Source organism: Bufo gargarizans, chromosome 5 (assembly GCF_014858855.1).
Source record: "Bufo gargarizans isolate SCDJY-AF-19 chromosome 5, ASM1485885v1, whole genome shotgun sequence".
NCBI lineage: Eukaryota > Metazoa > Chordata > Amphibia > Anura > Bufonidae > Bufo > Bufo gargarizans.
The window spans coordinates 271312254-271327089 of NC_058084.1; positions in this window are offsets into that span (position 1 = coordinate 271312254).

Consider the following 14836-nt stretch of genomic DNA (forward strand, 5'->3'; position numbering starts at 1 on the left):
GAATGGAGGGCGGCCGCACTTGAGCGGTGCACCCTCTTTCACCCAGAGGTGGAACCCACACCTATCAGGTATTGGGGGTATACCCTAACAATATGCCCCCAATATCCAAGATGGGACAAACCCTTTAACAAACTGATACATTTTCGATATTTAGCCATCTCTTAATTAAGGGCATGCAGGAGACAGAAACAAACTACGACAATGCAAGACCCTGATCGTACAAGTCGTTACAGACCAGGAAATACAGGAATTTACATACAGCTGTATTGGTTAATTCAAATAAGTAAGTAATTGGATGGTGGGGGGGCGGGTTAAGGAGTAGATATTTAAGACAAGGATTTTGTTGTGATCAATATATTGGTTACTACAAAGAAGGAAACAATTGGATTGGGAGGGGGGAATAAATATCCAAGACAAGGAGTTTGTGTTGACAAATATTTGAAAGATTTGTAGCATTACAAACTATTAATGCTAATATCCTATACTATTAATTATACTATTAATTTTAATATTATAAGAATGCATGTGTAAAAATTAATAAAAGATTTTAAAAGATAAGGTTTTTCTATGCTTTTTTACATTGCACAACTACTACCACTACAATTCAATGACGTCTAAAGCCCTACAGCATGTCACGAACCAGCGGGTGTGAACCCACTGTACCACCTGTCCTACCCCCTCTAAGGGCATTGTCTAAGTGAACCCCTCAATCTTCACAGTATCCCTGATGGTGGGGATAGACTTTCTGGGGGGAACACCAGGTTGCTACCTCTTGAGGAGAATAGGCACATGAGGCATCTGATCCAGGCGGACCAGGAGGTACCTGAGAAAGGTACCAGAGGTACAGGCATTTTCTGCAGGCTGAGTTGTTACCAGGAGCAACAGTGCAGGACCGAAGGATGAGGCAGAGGCCCAGTCAGACAGGCAATAGGTCAGGGCAGGTGTCACAAGTACAGGTTAAGCAATCTGGGTTGGCAACAGTAGAGTCAAGGCAAGCAGGCAGGGATCAAACAGGTAGCAGAGTCCAGGAACACAAGTATGAGTCAGAAACACAGGAACCCAAGTGGATATCAGGAACCTTAGCAGGACACAAGGACCTTGAAACTGAGGCATCTGGGAAGGGGGCTGAGCCACTTAAATATGTGCAGGAGGACTAGGATTGGTTAGCGAGGTCACATGAGCCAGCCCATAAAACACAGGAAGAGTCGCGCTCTGGCCCATAAGGAAATGCTGCAGGAAACAAGCAGCAGGCATGCTGTGGCCAGGGCTGAAGGGAAACACTGGCAGCAGATCACTGCTGAACACGGCGCCCGGGCCCGAGGCGCTAAGCAGGGGAATAGCGGCGCACAGCATTAGCAAGCACAATAACGTGCAGTGAGCTAGCAGCTTGTGTTTATAATGCTCTCTTCTTGAGTCCACGAGGAGACAGAAACCTTTCTATCAAGTTCGGAGCATGAATGTTCTCTCCTGGTTCTCAAGACATCTCCTCCGGACCAAAGCCCGTCCAGTCCACAAGTTAGTAGGTCTTCTTGCCACACTTCTTGATGTCCAGAATGTCTTTGACCTCAAATATCTCGTCAGTATCTTCAAATGCTAGAGTTGGAGTAGAATGAGCCATCGAGAAGCGATTAAAAAATACTGGTTTTAGTAAGGACACATGGAAGGCATTAGGAATACTCAGAGAGAGAGAGACAGACGTAACTTATATGTCACTTTGTTGATGCTCCTCAATACTTCTAAGGTTCCAAGGAACCTAGGAGCAAACTTGAGACTGGGAACCCTTAAGCGGATGTATTTAGAGGAGAGCCATACCTTATCTCCAGATGAGAACTGAGGTGGTTTTCTTCTTCTCTTGTCTGCATTCGTTTTCATGCGAGTCACCGCTTTGTCGATGCAGTCCTTGGTGTCTCGCCAAAGCTTCAAAAAATCTCTAAAAGAGGAGTCCGCAGCTGGTACCCCAGAAGATGTAGGAACAGGGAGAGGAGTGCAAGGGTGTTGTCTATAAACGACAAAGAATGGGTTGGATCCAGTAGACTCACTAGAGTGGTTGCTATAGGAGAATTCAGCCCAAGGTAGTAATTGTACCCAGTTGTCGTGTTGGTTTGAACCAAAATGCCGGAGATAGTGCTCTAATATTTGATTGACCCACTCTACTTTCATCTTGGTCTTGGGATGATAACCGGAAAAGAAGTCCAGGTCAATTTTGAGCAGCCGGCAAAGAGCTCTCCAGAGCATAGAGGTAAACTGGACTCCGCGATCGGAAACAATATGCCATATGGTAGACCATGCAAGCGGAATATGTGTCTCACAAACAGTTTAGCAAGTTCAGCAGCTGAAGGCAGTCCAGCCAAAGGAACGAAGTGCGCATGTCCACCCAGATAGCTGTACATCCGGCAGAAGAGGGCAGACAAACAAATTCCATGGCAATGTGTTGCCAAAGGGCATCAGGAACAGGAAGAGGTAACAACAGCCCAGGTAGTTTGGTCCTGGAGACTTTATTCTGAGCACAGATGGTGCAGGCAGACACATAATCACCCACATCCTTAGTGTAGGCCCCCAGTAGTGGCGAGACAAAAGTTCTGTGCTCTTGCGGACCTGCTAGTTTGGAGTTGTGCCCCCAAGCTAGAATACGATTTCTCTTAGCAGATGGCACAAATGTCTTCCCGGGAGGGATGTCTTTTATCAGGACAGGAGCCACTGTGATCAAGCGAGCAGGATTGTCACGGTCATATTAGTGTTTGACCGTGACGCAGTTGCCATGCAGACTCATTGCTTGTGGCAACGTGAAGTTTGTGGTTTGCACGTGCACTTCCCCTTTAAGTTGTCTCCCTGCTGTGTAGTGTGCATGGGGTTAATTCACTGGCTGGTTTTGAGCTAAGTGGTGAGCTGGGTGTGGTCTCAGGTCTCTTTACATACTTTGGCTTGGAGACTGAGATCAGTTTGGTTTGTCTGCCTTGCATGTGAGATGCTTTCTCTGTGCATGGATGAGATCTGAGGGCCATCCAAGTTTGACATCGATGTTCTCAGCAATGTCATCTGCGATGTCATACTGTGCGTTTTCCTTCCCCTCCTGGTGTGTAGTTTATGGTGTGGGTTTGAGTTGGAGGTTTGCTATACGTCTGGGTGTTTGTGTCATGTAGGTGTGTACTGGCCTGCATGGACGTTTGACATTTTCTCCTTTTGTGTGTGTGACCTCCGGAAGGGGGCTGTTTTCCAGAGGGGTGAACCATAAGCCTGTATGCAGCGCTGCATGGAGCTTCTGTGCATCTGGTGTTCACATAGAGGTCTGGGTAGATTTTTGGTGCCATATTTCCATCTCTGCTGCGGCAGGTAGGTGTTGGTTGTTGCTAGTGTTCTGTTGTTACACTGTGTACTTACCTGCCGTGCAGTTGCTGCATTCAGTCTTTTTCCCTGTCAGCTACTGGGCCTCTGGAGACGCCTTTCATCCGTGGTGACGGATGGACAGGAGGTCTCTGTCCTGTCACGATGTTGAGGGTGATGCAGGGATTCCTAGACTTCTAGGTTCGTGGGTATGAACCCCCTTACCATTGAAGGTGGCTCATACAGCCAGGAGACTAGGACAATTTGAGAGAAGCTTTAGGAGGTAACCAGCTCCCTTTTCCCTGCCTATGGCCTAGAAATTGGCGACATTGTACGGTGAGGAGTTTCCCCCACTCCATACCATGACAAGGATCTACAATGTACTGGGGCTCCTCCTGCTGGTCGGAGAAGTCAAATGACCGAGACAGAGCATCTGCATTGATGTTCTTCTTGGCCGGCCGAAAGTGAAGCTCAAAATCAAAACAGGAGAAGAGTGCCTATATGGTTTGGCAAGGGTTCAGACGCTGGGACGTCTGCAGATATGTAATGTTCTTGTGGTCGGTGAAGATTATCACTGGATGCTGGGCCCCCTCCAATAGATAACGCCACTCCTCCAAGGCAAGTTTTATGTCCAGAAGCTGTCTTCTATACAGTAATTCCTCTCAGCAGGGGAGAAGAGCTTGGAGAAAAATCCACAAGTAAACATCTTGCCCTTGGAACCTTTCTGTAGTAAAACAGCACCGGCTCCTATGGAGGAGGCATCCACTTCTAAAAAGAATTGGCAGGAGACATCGGGATGATGCAGAACAGGTGCAGAATCAAAGGACCTTTTTAATTGGACAAAGGTGGCCTCCGCCTCAGGAGTCCAGGCTCTGAAAATCACCCCTTTCTTAGTAAGAGCGGAGATGTAAGAGATAAATAAATTCGGAATGAACTGACTATAGAGATTTGCAAATCCAAGGAAGCACTGTATAGCACGAAGACCCTGTGGGCAGGGTTAGTCCATTACTGCATTCAATTTTTCAGAATCCATCTGCAACTCGGCATCCGAGATTGTGTATCCGAGGAACGGTACAGTAGATTTTTCAAAGATGCATTTCTCGAGTTTGGCATAAAGTCGATTCTCTCTCAACTACTGTAAAAATAAAATGTACACGCTTCCAGTGAGTGGTCAAATCTGGAGAATAGATCAGTATATCGTCCAGGTACACTATCACGCAGACATACAGCAGGTCCCAGAAGATATTGTTTACCAACTCCTGGAATACTGCGGGAGCATTGCACAGACCAAAGGGTATGACAAGATACTCGTAGTGTCCATCACGAGTGTTGAAAGCAGTCTTCCACTCATCGTCCTTTCTAATGCAGATAAGGTTGTATGAGCTGCGCAGGTAGAATTTTGTAAAGACCATAACTCCCTGGATCCTGTCAAAGAGTTCGGAGATTAGCAGAAGAGGGTATCGATTCTTGATTGTGACCTTATTCAGACCTCGACAGTCGATACAGGGCCGTAAGAATCCATCTTTTTTTTTTGCACAAATAAGAATCCGGCACCGACTGGTGAAGTAGATTTTTGGATAAACCCCCTCTCGAGATTCTCCTTGATGCAATCAGACATTGCTTGGGTCTCAGGAAGTGAGAGTGTGTAGACTCGACCACGAGAAGGAGTGGCACCAAGGCAGAAAGGCAATCAGACAATCATAAGGACAATGAGGAGGCAGGGTCTCCTTCTTACTGAAGACATCCGCAATACTGGCATACTGCTGCGAAAGTCCAGGCAGGTCTACAGGTACAGTAGGCGAGGAAGCAAGTCGGATCTCTGATAAGCAGGACAACTAGCAGGATGATCCCCAATGCAGAATCTGACCGGAGTGCCAGTCCAGAACTGGAGTGTGCTGATGCAGCCAGGGAATACCAATCGGATTCGTGGACGCTGGCAGCACATAGAAGTAGATCATCTCAGAATGCAGAACCTTTATTTGCAACTTAAGGAGCATAGTAACAGAAAGCACAGGTTCAGAAAGTGGCAGTCCATTTACGGAAGCCACTGACAGAGGCCTTTCTATACGGATGGTAGAAAGCCGGTACTGATGGACCAGAGTTTGCTGAATGAAGTTACCAGCTGACCCAGAGTCCAAGAATGCAGGCACAGACAGTGTGACTCCGTTGTGGGAGAGAGTTACCGGAACTGAAAGTTTCAGAGAGGACTTCTCCTTGTCTAGGACCACCTCTCCAACTGACCCTACACATTGGTGTTTCCCGGCTTCTGTGGATAATTACGCACAAAGTGGGCCTCGCCTCTACAATACAGACACAGGTTCTCTGCTTTGCGGCGTAAACGTTCCTGGTCAGACAATCATAGGCGCTCTATTTGCATGGGCTCTTCAGATGGGATGAACACTAGAGCCAGCCTCTGGAAGAGTGGAGCCAAGCGGGGTGGTCTTCTGGTGCCTGCGACCTCCCTAGAACGTTCCTTGAAACCCATATCTATCCTTATGGCCAAAGTGATCAGGTAATTCAGAGTAGACGGATGGTCGTGACCCGCTAATTCATCCTTTATCCGGTCAGAAAGGCCCTCCCAGAACACCGCCAGTTGAGCCTCATTGTTCCATGCAAGTTCAGCAGCCAGGGTACGAAACTGGATGGCGTACTGACCCACAGATTGACAACTCTGTCATAGACACAGCAGAGCTGATGCAGCGGAGGACGTGCGTCCGGACTCTTCAAAGACCAGCCAGAAGGTATCCAGGAAAGACTGCAGATTAGTGGTCTCCGGACCTCCATGTTCCCAAATAGGATTTGCCCAAGCAAGGGCCTCATCCAACAGCAGGAACACAATGAAGGCAACCTTGGACCGCTCAGTGGGAAACCTCTGCCCATGCAACTCAAAGTGGATCAGACACTGGTTCAGGAATCCATGACATGTATTTAGATCTCCACCATAGCATGATATCAGAGAGAGTTGCACACCAGCAGCACACAAATCCAGATTCACCGGTTTGGGAATTGCAGAAGTAGCAGCGACTGGCAGCCCTGCAGTAGCTGGAGAAGAGATTGCATCCAGACGAACAGAAACATTTTGCATGAACTGAATCATGACATCCTGACGTTTGCTCTGACGCCTCACTTCATGTGACTGGCTTGGGGTGACCAGCGGGGTCCATAGCCTCAGTGTACTGTCACGGACCAGCGGGTGTGAACCCACTGTACCACCTGTCCTACCTCTTCTAAGGGTGTTGTCTAAGTGAACCCCTCGATCTTCACAGTACCCCTGATGGTCGGGACAGACTTTCCAGAGGGGAACAGCAGGTTGCTACCACTTGAGTAGAATAGGCACACAAGGCAGCTGGTCCAGGCAGACCAGGAGGCATTGTCAGCAGGCTGAGTCGTTACCAGGAGCAACAGTGTAGGATCAAAGGATGAGGCAGAGGCCAAATCAGACAGGCAATAGGTCAGGGAAGGTGGCACAGGTACAAGTCAAGCAATCTAGGTTGGCAACAGGAGAGTCAAGGCAAGCAGGCAGGGATCAAACAGCTAGCAGAATCCAGGAACACAAGTACAAGTCAGGAACACAAGCAGATATCAGGAACCTTAGCAGGACACAAGGACCTTGACATAGGCATCTGGGAAGGGGGCTGAGCCACTTATATATGTGCAGGAGGGCTAGAATTGGTTGCCGAGGTCACAAGATCCAACACATAAAACACAGGAAGTGACGCGCCGACCCTTAGGGTCCTTGCACACGACCGTATGCCCTCCGAGACATACAGTCCGCGAGCGGGCCATATGTCCCGGAGCGGCATTGATCATGCACACGAGAGCACACAGCATCATAGATTACAATGATGCTTTGCACTTTGGGCCACCCACGGGTCTATTGTCCTGCACTCATATGATCTTATGAATGCGGGACAATAGTCCCGCGGGTGGCCCGACGTGCACAGCATCATTGTAATCTATGATTCTGTGTGCTCCTGTGTGCATGATCAATGCCGCTCCGGGACATATGGCTCGGAGGGCATATGGTAGTGTGCAAGGGCCCTTAAGGAAATGCTGCAGGAAACAAGCAGAAAACATGCTGTGGCCAGGGCTGAAGTGAAACACTGGCAGCAGATCACCGCTGAACACAGCACCCGGGACTGCGGCGGTAAGCAGGGGAACAGCGGCGCACAGCATTAGCAAGCACAATAACGTGCAGTGAGCTAGCAGCTTGTGTTTATATTGCTCTACACTTACAAATATTTATGTTATAACCTGTTTATATATTTTGTCATTACTGAAATTAAAATATTTAGTTTTAGAAGCTAAACAATATGGCTACACTCACCACTTTAAAGATTACTCCAAACCTCATAATACCCGTTAAGGCAGACTGCTGCCTACTAATTGACTACAATTCTTGGAAATGCAGCTCTTATGGAAAACATGTGGTAACTGTGGTTTAATGGGTTTGCCTACTTTAGAGAACTCTATTTCATACAGTATATCCCATTAGTGGCTTCCGAGTATAAGGTGGGGGGGGGGGGTTCTGTTTTGGCTAAGTGGATATTGGTTACAAAGAGACACATTCTGGAGGTTCTGTCCTGTTCTGCATTACACAGACAATCCACTGATTTAAATGTTCAGTGTGTAATTATTAATTTCCTGTTGTGATGGTGCTGCTAAGTACAAATGATCACTGGATCTCCCAATAGACGCTCAGCGACCTTAGATCATTGCCAAGGGACCATTCAAACAAGTAGGGTTCTAGAGTGGAAAACCGTATTGTTAAAATCTCTTGTTATTGAAGTATGTTGTAAAATTACAATAACTAAGAAACACTGAGTATTTAAAAGCAAAACAATAATTAGATTTTTATAATATTTGTGTGGAGAAACTAGAGGAGAAGACATAGCAGAACAAAAGAACATAAAGGCAAGTTCCTCTGTTTCACCAATTACTCCTTCATGGTGCTATTGGGTTTCATAGCAACATTAATGGGTTAACTTTAACCAATGAGTTAAGGGTGTATTAGACATCCTGATCAGGCAGACGATTGTTGGGAGGGATGCGGTCGTTCCCAGCAATCGCATGCTTAATAGAGGAGGAGACAGCTGCTCTTACATGCACTGATCTCCTCCACGCTATGCCATCGCTTGTCCCCATGCTGTACAGTAATTAGACAGCAAGATCTGCCTTTCAGCATGCTTAAAGATCTGAATTGCCTAATGAACGAGCGTTTGCTCGTTCATCAGGCAATTGGCGTAAGTATTACACTGCAACGCTCGTTAGCAATCATCGGGCAGAAAATTTTCCTGTGTAATACACCCATAAAGGGGTTGTCTAACTACAGCAAATAGCATTTATAATCTAGCCACTTACTAATGTATTGTTATTATCCATATTGCCTCCTTTGCTGGCTGGATTCATTTTTATATCACATTATATACTGCTTGTTGACACGGTTACGACCACCCTGCAATCCATCAGTGGTAGCTGTGCTTGCACACTATAAAAAAGCACCAGCCTATGTGAGCTCCCACGGTCCTGGCCACCAGAGAGGCTGCCATTTTTTTCTATACTGTGCAAGCGTGACCACTGCTTCTGGATTGAAGGGTGGTCGTAACTATGGAAATAAACAGTGTATAATTTGATGGAAAAATGAATCTAGCCAGCAATGGAGGCAATATGATTAATAACAATACATTAGTAAATGGCTTTTATTGTAACTTTCTCGACATGATAAATGCCACTTGCTGAAGTGAGACAGACCTTTTAACTCTTTTTCCATCATGAGGGTAAACAAAAATATTTTCCATATTTCCCATTAAATGTTGGAAGTGTGAGAATTGTATGTGCCCTACATTACATTTTGTCCTGTTTGTGCCTATAAACCTCTTAATGCGTTTCCTTGGTATTATAATGGAATTATAGAAGTTGGCTCTGAGGTTAAGTAGTTTCATTTGAAGTAACAATATGCTGTAAGCCTTGAGTCAGATATAGTTGCACATTATATATATGTTTCCGTGGCACAATAAATGAAAACTGGGATTCTTTGCATATCTAAAACACTATACAAATAAAATTACCTGTGATCAGAAAATGAAGGAGGTTTAGCGATATAAAGGTAATAGAAGTAAATGAATAGAAATAATAATAGAAATGTGATTATAATGTAGACTTTTTTTGCATTTTGGAAATGTTCTTTATTAGTTAAATGTGTTTTCCAACCACTAAATAAAAAAGTACAATTAAAGGGTTTCTACCACAACATTTTTAACCTAATTAGCTGTCAGACACTAGTGATCTGCTAGTGTCTGCTGTACCTAACCATGCTATTGTAATCCCTTTCTCTGCAGTGGTTACTCTAAAAAACTAACTTTTATTGCTATGCAAATGAGCCTCTAGGTGCTATGGGGGCATCTTTTCAGCACCTAGAGGCTCCGTCCAGTGGCGTAGCGTGGGTTGCCAGCACCCGGGGCAAGCCAAAAATGGCGCCCCCCCTACCCCGGGCACGCCCCTTTTAACAGATACTGTAGTAGATCACTAGCAGTCCTATGTAACACCACAGATAACACAGTGATAACTCTGAGTACAGATAATATAGTAGATGGGTGTGAGCCGCCAGAATTCAGAACACACACAGTGTGACCTGAAGTCTGGGGCCGGATGCGGCAGCGCGGGCCATATTCTCATTCTCCTCCCCCAACCCTACCGTGAAACAGATATGTGCATAGACATTATTATTACAGTAGAATACCGCACCATACCTGTTACATCCAGTGACATCTCCTGTGATGTAGACTTTCCTCAATGTCTTCATTCAGAGATAAGACCGCCATGACACCTTCTTTCAGCCGCTTCTTGTCTCTGCAGAGTTTTACAGAATTTTTTTTAGGTTCCTCACTATACTATCATGCTCTCCTTCCTGGTGTCTCAACAACTCCTCCTGCTGTCCCCCAATACTGTGCTAGAACCAGATAGTCCCCATTCCTCAAAATATTATTTCCCCTGTATATTATAATGGCCCTCTCTTTATTATTAATATAATGTCCCCCTCTTTGTTAATATAATGTCCCCCTCTTTGTTAATAATATAATAGCCTCCTCTTTATTATTAATATAATGACCCCCTCTTTACTTTATTATTAATGTAATAGCCCCCTCTTTGTTAATATAATGGCCCCCTCTTTGTTATTAAAGAGGGGGTCATTACATTAATAATAAAGAGGGGGCCATTACATTAATAATAAAGAGGGGGCCATTATATTAATAATAAAGAGAGGGTCATTATATTAATAATAAAGAGGGGGCCATTATATTAATAATAAAGAGGGGGTCATTATATTAATAATAAAGAGGGGGCCATTACATTAATAATAAAGAGGGGGCCATTACATTAATAATAAAGAGGGGGCCATTACATTAATAATAAAAAGGGGGTCATTATATTAATAATAAAGAGGGGGCCATTACAGTAATAATAAAGAGGGGGTCATTATATTAATAATAAAGAGGGGGCCATTATATTAATAATAAAGAGGGGATCATTATATTAATAATAAAGAGGGGGACATTATATTAATAATAAAGAGGGGGTCATTATATTAACCCCTTAAGGACACAGCCTCATTACACCTTAGGACCAGGCCATTTTTTGCAAATCTGACCAGTGTCACTTTAAGTGCTGATAACTTTAAAACGCTTGACTTATCCAGGCTGTTCTGACATTGTTTTTTCATCACATATTGTACTTCATGACACTGGTAAAATTAAGTCAAAAAAATTATTTTTTTTGCACCAAAATTTGGAAAAATTACCCAATTTCAAAGTTTCAGTTTCTCTACTCCTGTAATACATAGTAATACCCCCAAAAATGGTGATGACTTTACATTCCCCATATGTCTACTTCATGTTTGAATTATTTTGGGAATGATATTTTATTTTTTTGGGGATGTTATAAGGCTTAGAAGTTTAGAAGCAAATCTTGAAATTTTTCAGAAATTTACAAAAACTAAATTTTTAGGGACCAGTTCAGGTCTGAAGTCGCTTTGCGAGGCTTACATAATAGAAACCACCCAAAAATGACCCCATCTAAGAAACTACACCCCTCAAGGTATTCAAAACTGATTTTACATATGTTGTTAACCCTTTAGGTGTTGCACAAGAGTTATTGGCAAATGGGGCTGAAATTTGAGAATTTCATTTTTTTGTCTAATATTTCATTTTTACAAATTTTTTCCACTAACAAAGCAAGGGTTAACAGCCAAACAAGACTGTATCTTTATTGCCCTGACTCTGCCGTTTACAGAAACACCCAATATGTGGCCATAAACTACTGTACGGCCACACAGCGGGGTGTAGAGTGAAAGGTGCGCCGTATGGTTTTTGGAAGACTGATTTTTATGGACTGGTTTATTTACACCATGTCCCATTTGAAGCCCCCCTGATGCACCCCTGGAGTAGAAACTCCCTAAAAGTGACCCCATCTAAGAAACTACACCCCTCAAGGTATTCAAAACTGATTTTACATACGTCGTTAACCCTTTAGGTATTGCACAAGAGTTATTGGAAAATGGGGATGAAATTTGAAAATGTATTTCTTTTGCCTTATTTTCCATTTTAACCCATGTTTTCCACTAACAAATCAAGGTTAACAGCCAAACAAGACTGTATCTTTATTGCCCTGACTCTGCCGTTTACAGAAACACCCAATATGTGGCCGTAAACTACTGTACGGCCACACAGCGGGGCGTAGAGTGAAAGGTGCACTGTTTGGTTTTTGGAGGGCTGATTTCTATGGATCGGTTTATTTACACCGTGTCCTGTTTCAACCCCCCTGATGCACCCCTGGAGTAGAAACTCCCTAAAAGTGACCCCATCTAAGAAACTACACACCTCAAGGTATTCAAAACCGATTTTACATACGTCGTTAACCCTTTAGGTGTTGCACAAGAGTTATTGGCAAATGGGGATGAAATTTGAAAATTTCTTTTATTTGCCTTATTTTCCATTTTAACCCATGTTTTCCACTAACAAATCAAGGGTTAACAGCCAAACAAGAATGTATCTTTATTGCCCTGACTCTGCCGTTTACAGAAACATCCAATATGTGGCCGTACACTACTGTACGGCCACACAGCGGGGCGTAGAGTGAAAGGTGCGCCGTTTGGTTTTTGGAGGGCTGATTTTTATGGACCGGTTTATTTACACCGTGTCCTGTTTCAACCACCCTAATGCACCCCTGGAGTCGAAACTCCCTAAAAGTGACCCCATCTAAGAAACTACACCCCTCAAGGTATTCAAAACTGATTTTACATACGTCGTTAACCCTTTAGGTGTTGCACAAGAGTTATTGGCAAATGGGGATGAAATTTGAAAATTTCTTTTTTTTTGCCTTATTTTCCATTTTAACCCATGTTTTCCACTAACAAAGCAAGGGTTAACAGCCAAACAAGACTGTATCTTTATTACCCTGACTCTGCCGTTTACAGAAACACCCAATATGTGGCCGTACACTACTGTACGGCCACACAGCGGGGCGTAGAGTGAAAGGTGCGCCGTTTGGTTTTTGGAGGGCTGATTTTTATGGACCGGTTTATTTACACCGTGTCCTGTTTCAACCCCCCTGATGCACCCCTTGAGTCTAAACTCCCTAAAAGTGACCCCATTTTGGAAACTACAGGATAAGGTGGCATTTTTTTGGGGAGTATTTTTAGGGTAAATATGATTTTTGGTTGCTCTATATTACATTTTTGTGAGGCAAGGTTACCAAAAATTGAAATTCTGATATTTCATCTGCATTTGCCATTAACTGTTGAGGAACACGTAAAGGGTTAATAAAGTTTGTATAATCAGTTTTGAATACCTTGAGGGGTGTAGTTTCTTAGATGGGGTCACTTTTAGCGAGTTTTTACTCTAGGGGGGCATCGGGGGGCTTCAAAAGGGATATGGTGTCAATAAAAAAGGCCATCAAAATCGGCCTTCTAGAAACCATGTCGGTTCTTTCCTTTTGCGGCCTCCCTTTTACTGATACAGCAGTTTACGACCACAAATGTGGCGTTTCTGTAAACTGCAGTATCAGGGTAATAAATTTTAACTTTTGTTTGGTTGTTAACCCTTGTTCAGTCCGGAAAAAACAGACTGAAATGGAAAAGTGACAAAAATAGCGGTTTTGCACTATTTTGGGGGCTATATGACTTTTTGATCGCTTGCTATTAAACTTTTTATTATGTAAGGTGACAAAAAAATAACTTTTTTTGCACTTTTTTTTCTGGACCGTGTTAATCTGGGGGGTTAGGTCATGGGGCATTTTTATAGAGGAGATTATTACCGACATGGCAATACCTAATATGTCTATTTTAATAAATTATTTTAGTTTTTTTGGGTGTCTCAAGTCTGAGAACCATTTTTTTTTATCCGATGTCAGTGCTAAATTGGGATATAAATGTTGTACTCCATGGAAGTGTGATACTCCCTGAAGCAACCGTCAATGCAGAGGCCCGAATGATCGGGGCATGTGTCGCACTGAGTAGTCGTGTCCTTCCGTATCCCCCTCCTGCGACACACTCTGCACTTTTTTTGGGTTCGTCCCTTCTTTCCAGTATGGGGGACCACACCTGGAAAGTGTTGGCCAGGGACGATCCGGGCGCCTACAGTTCCTGGTCCGAAAAGATCAGGGCCTTGAGGACTGCTTCATAGAACTGGAGGAATGTCCCTGTGCTGCCAGCGCTTCGGGATAGTACAAAAGAGTTGTACATTGCAACCTGTACCAAGTAGACCGCAACTTTTTTGTACCATGCCCGGGTTTTGCGCATGGCGTTATATGGCTTGAGGACTTGATCCGAGAGATCAACTCCTCCCATATACCGATTGTAGTCGACGATACAATCGGGCTTGAGGACCATTGCCGCAGTACCTCGCACAGGGACAGGGGTGATGCCGTTACCATGAATTGTGGACAGCATAAGGACATCCCTCTTGTCCTTATACCTGACCAGCAACAGGTTTCCAGTGGTAAGGGCACGGGTCTCACCCCTGGGGATAGGTACCTGGAGGGGGTGGGCAGGGAGGCCGCGTTGATTTTTCCGCACGGTCCCACAAGCGGACATGGATCTGGCGGCAAGGGACTGGAACAAGGGGATACTGGTATAAAAGTTATCCACGTACAGGTGGTAACCCTTATCCAGCAGTGGGTGCATAAGGTCCCACACAAGTTTCCCGGTAACACCCAGAGTGGGGGGACATTCTGGGGGTTGAATCCGGGAATCTCGCCCCCCGTATACACGAAATTTGTAAGTGTACCCTGAGATACTCTCACAAATTTTGTATAGCTTCACGCCATACCTCGCCCGCTTGGAAGGCACATACTGGCGGAAAATGAGTCTCCCCTTGAACGCAATGAGAGACTCATCAACCACCACCTCCCTTCCAGGTACATAGGCCTCCATGAATTTGGCCCCAAAGTGATCGATGACCGGCCGTATCTTATACAGACGGTCACGGGCAGGATCACCTCGGGGGGGGGGGGGGGACAT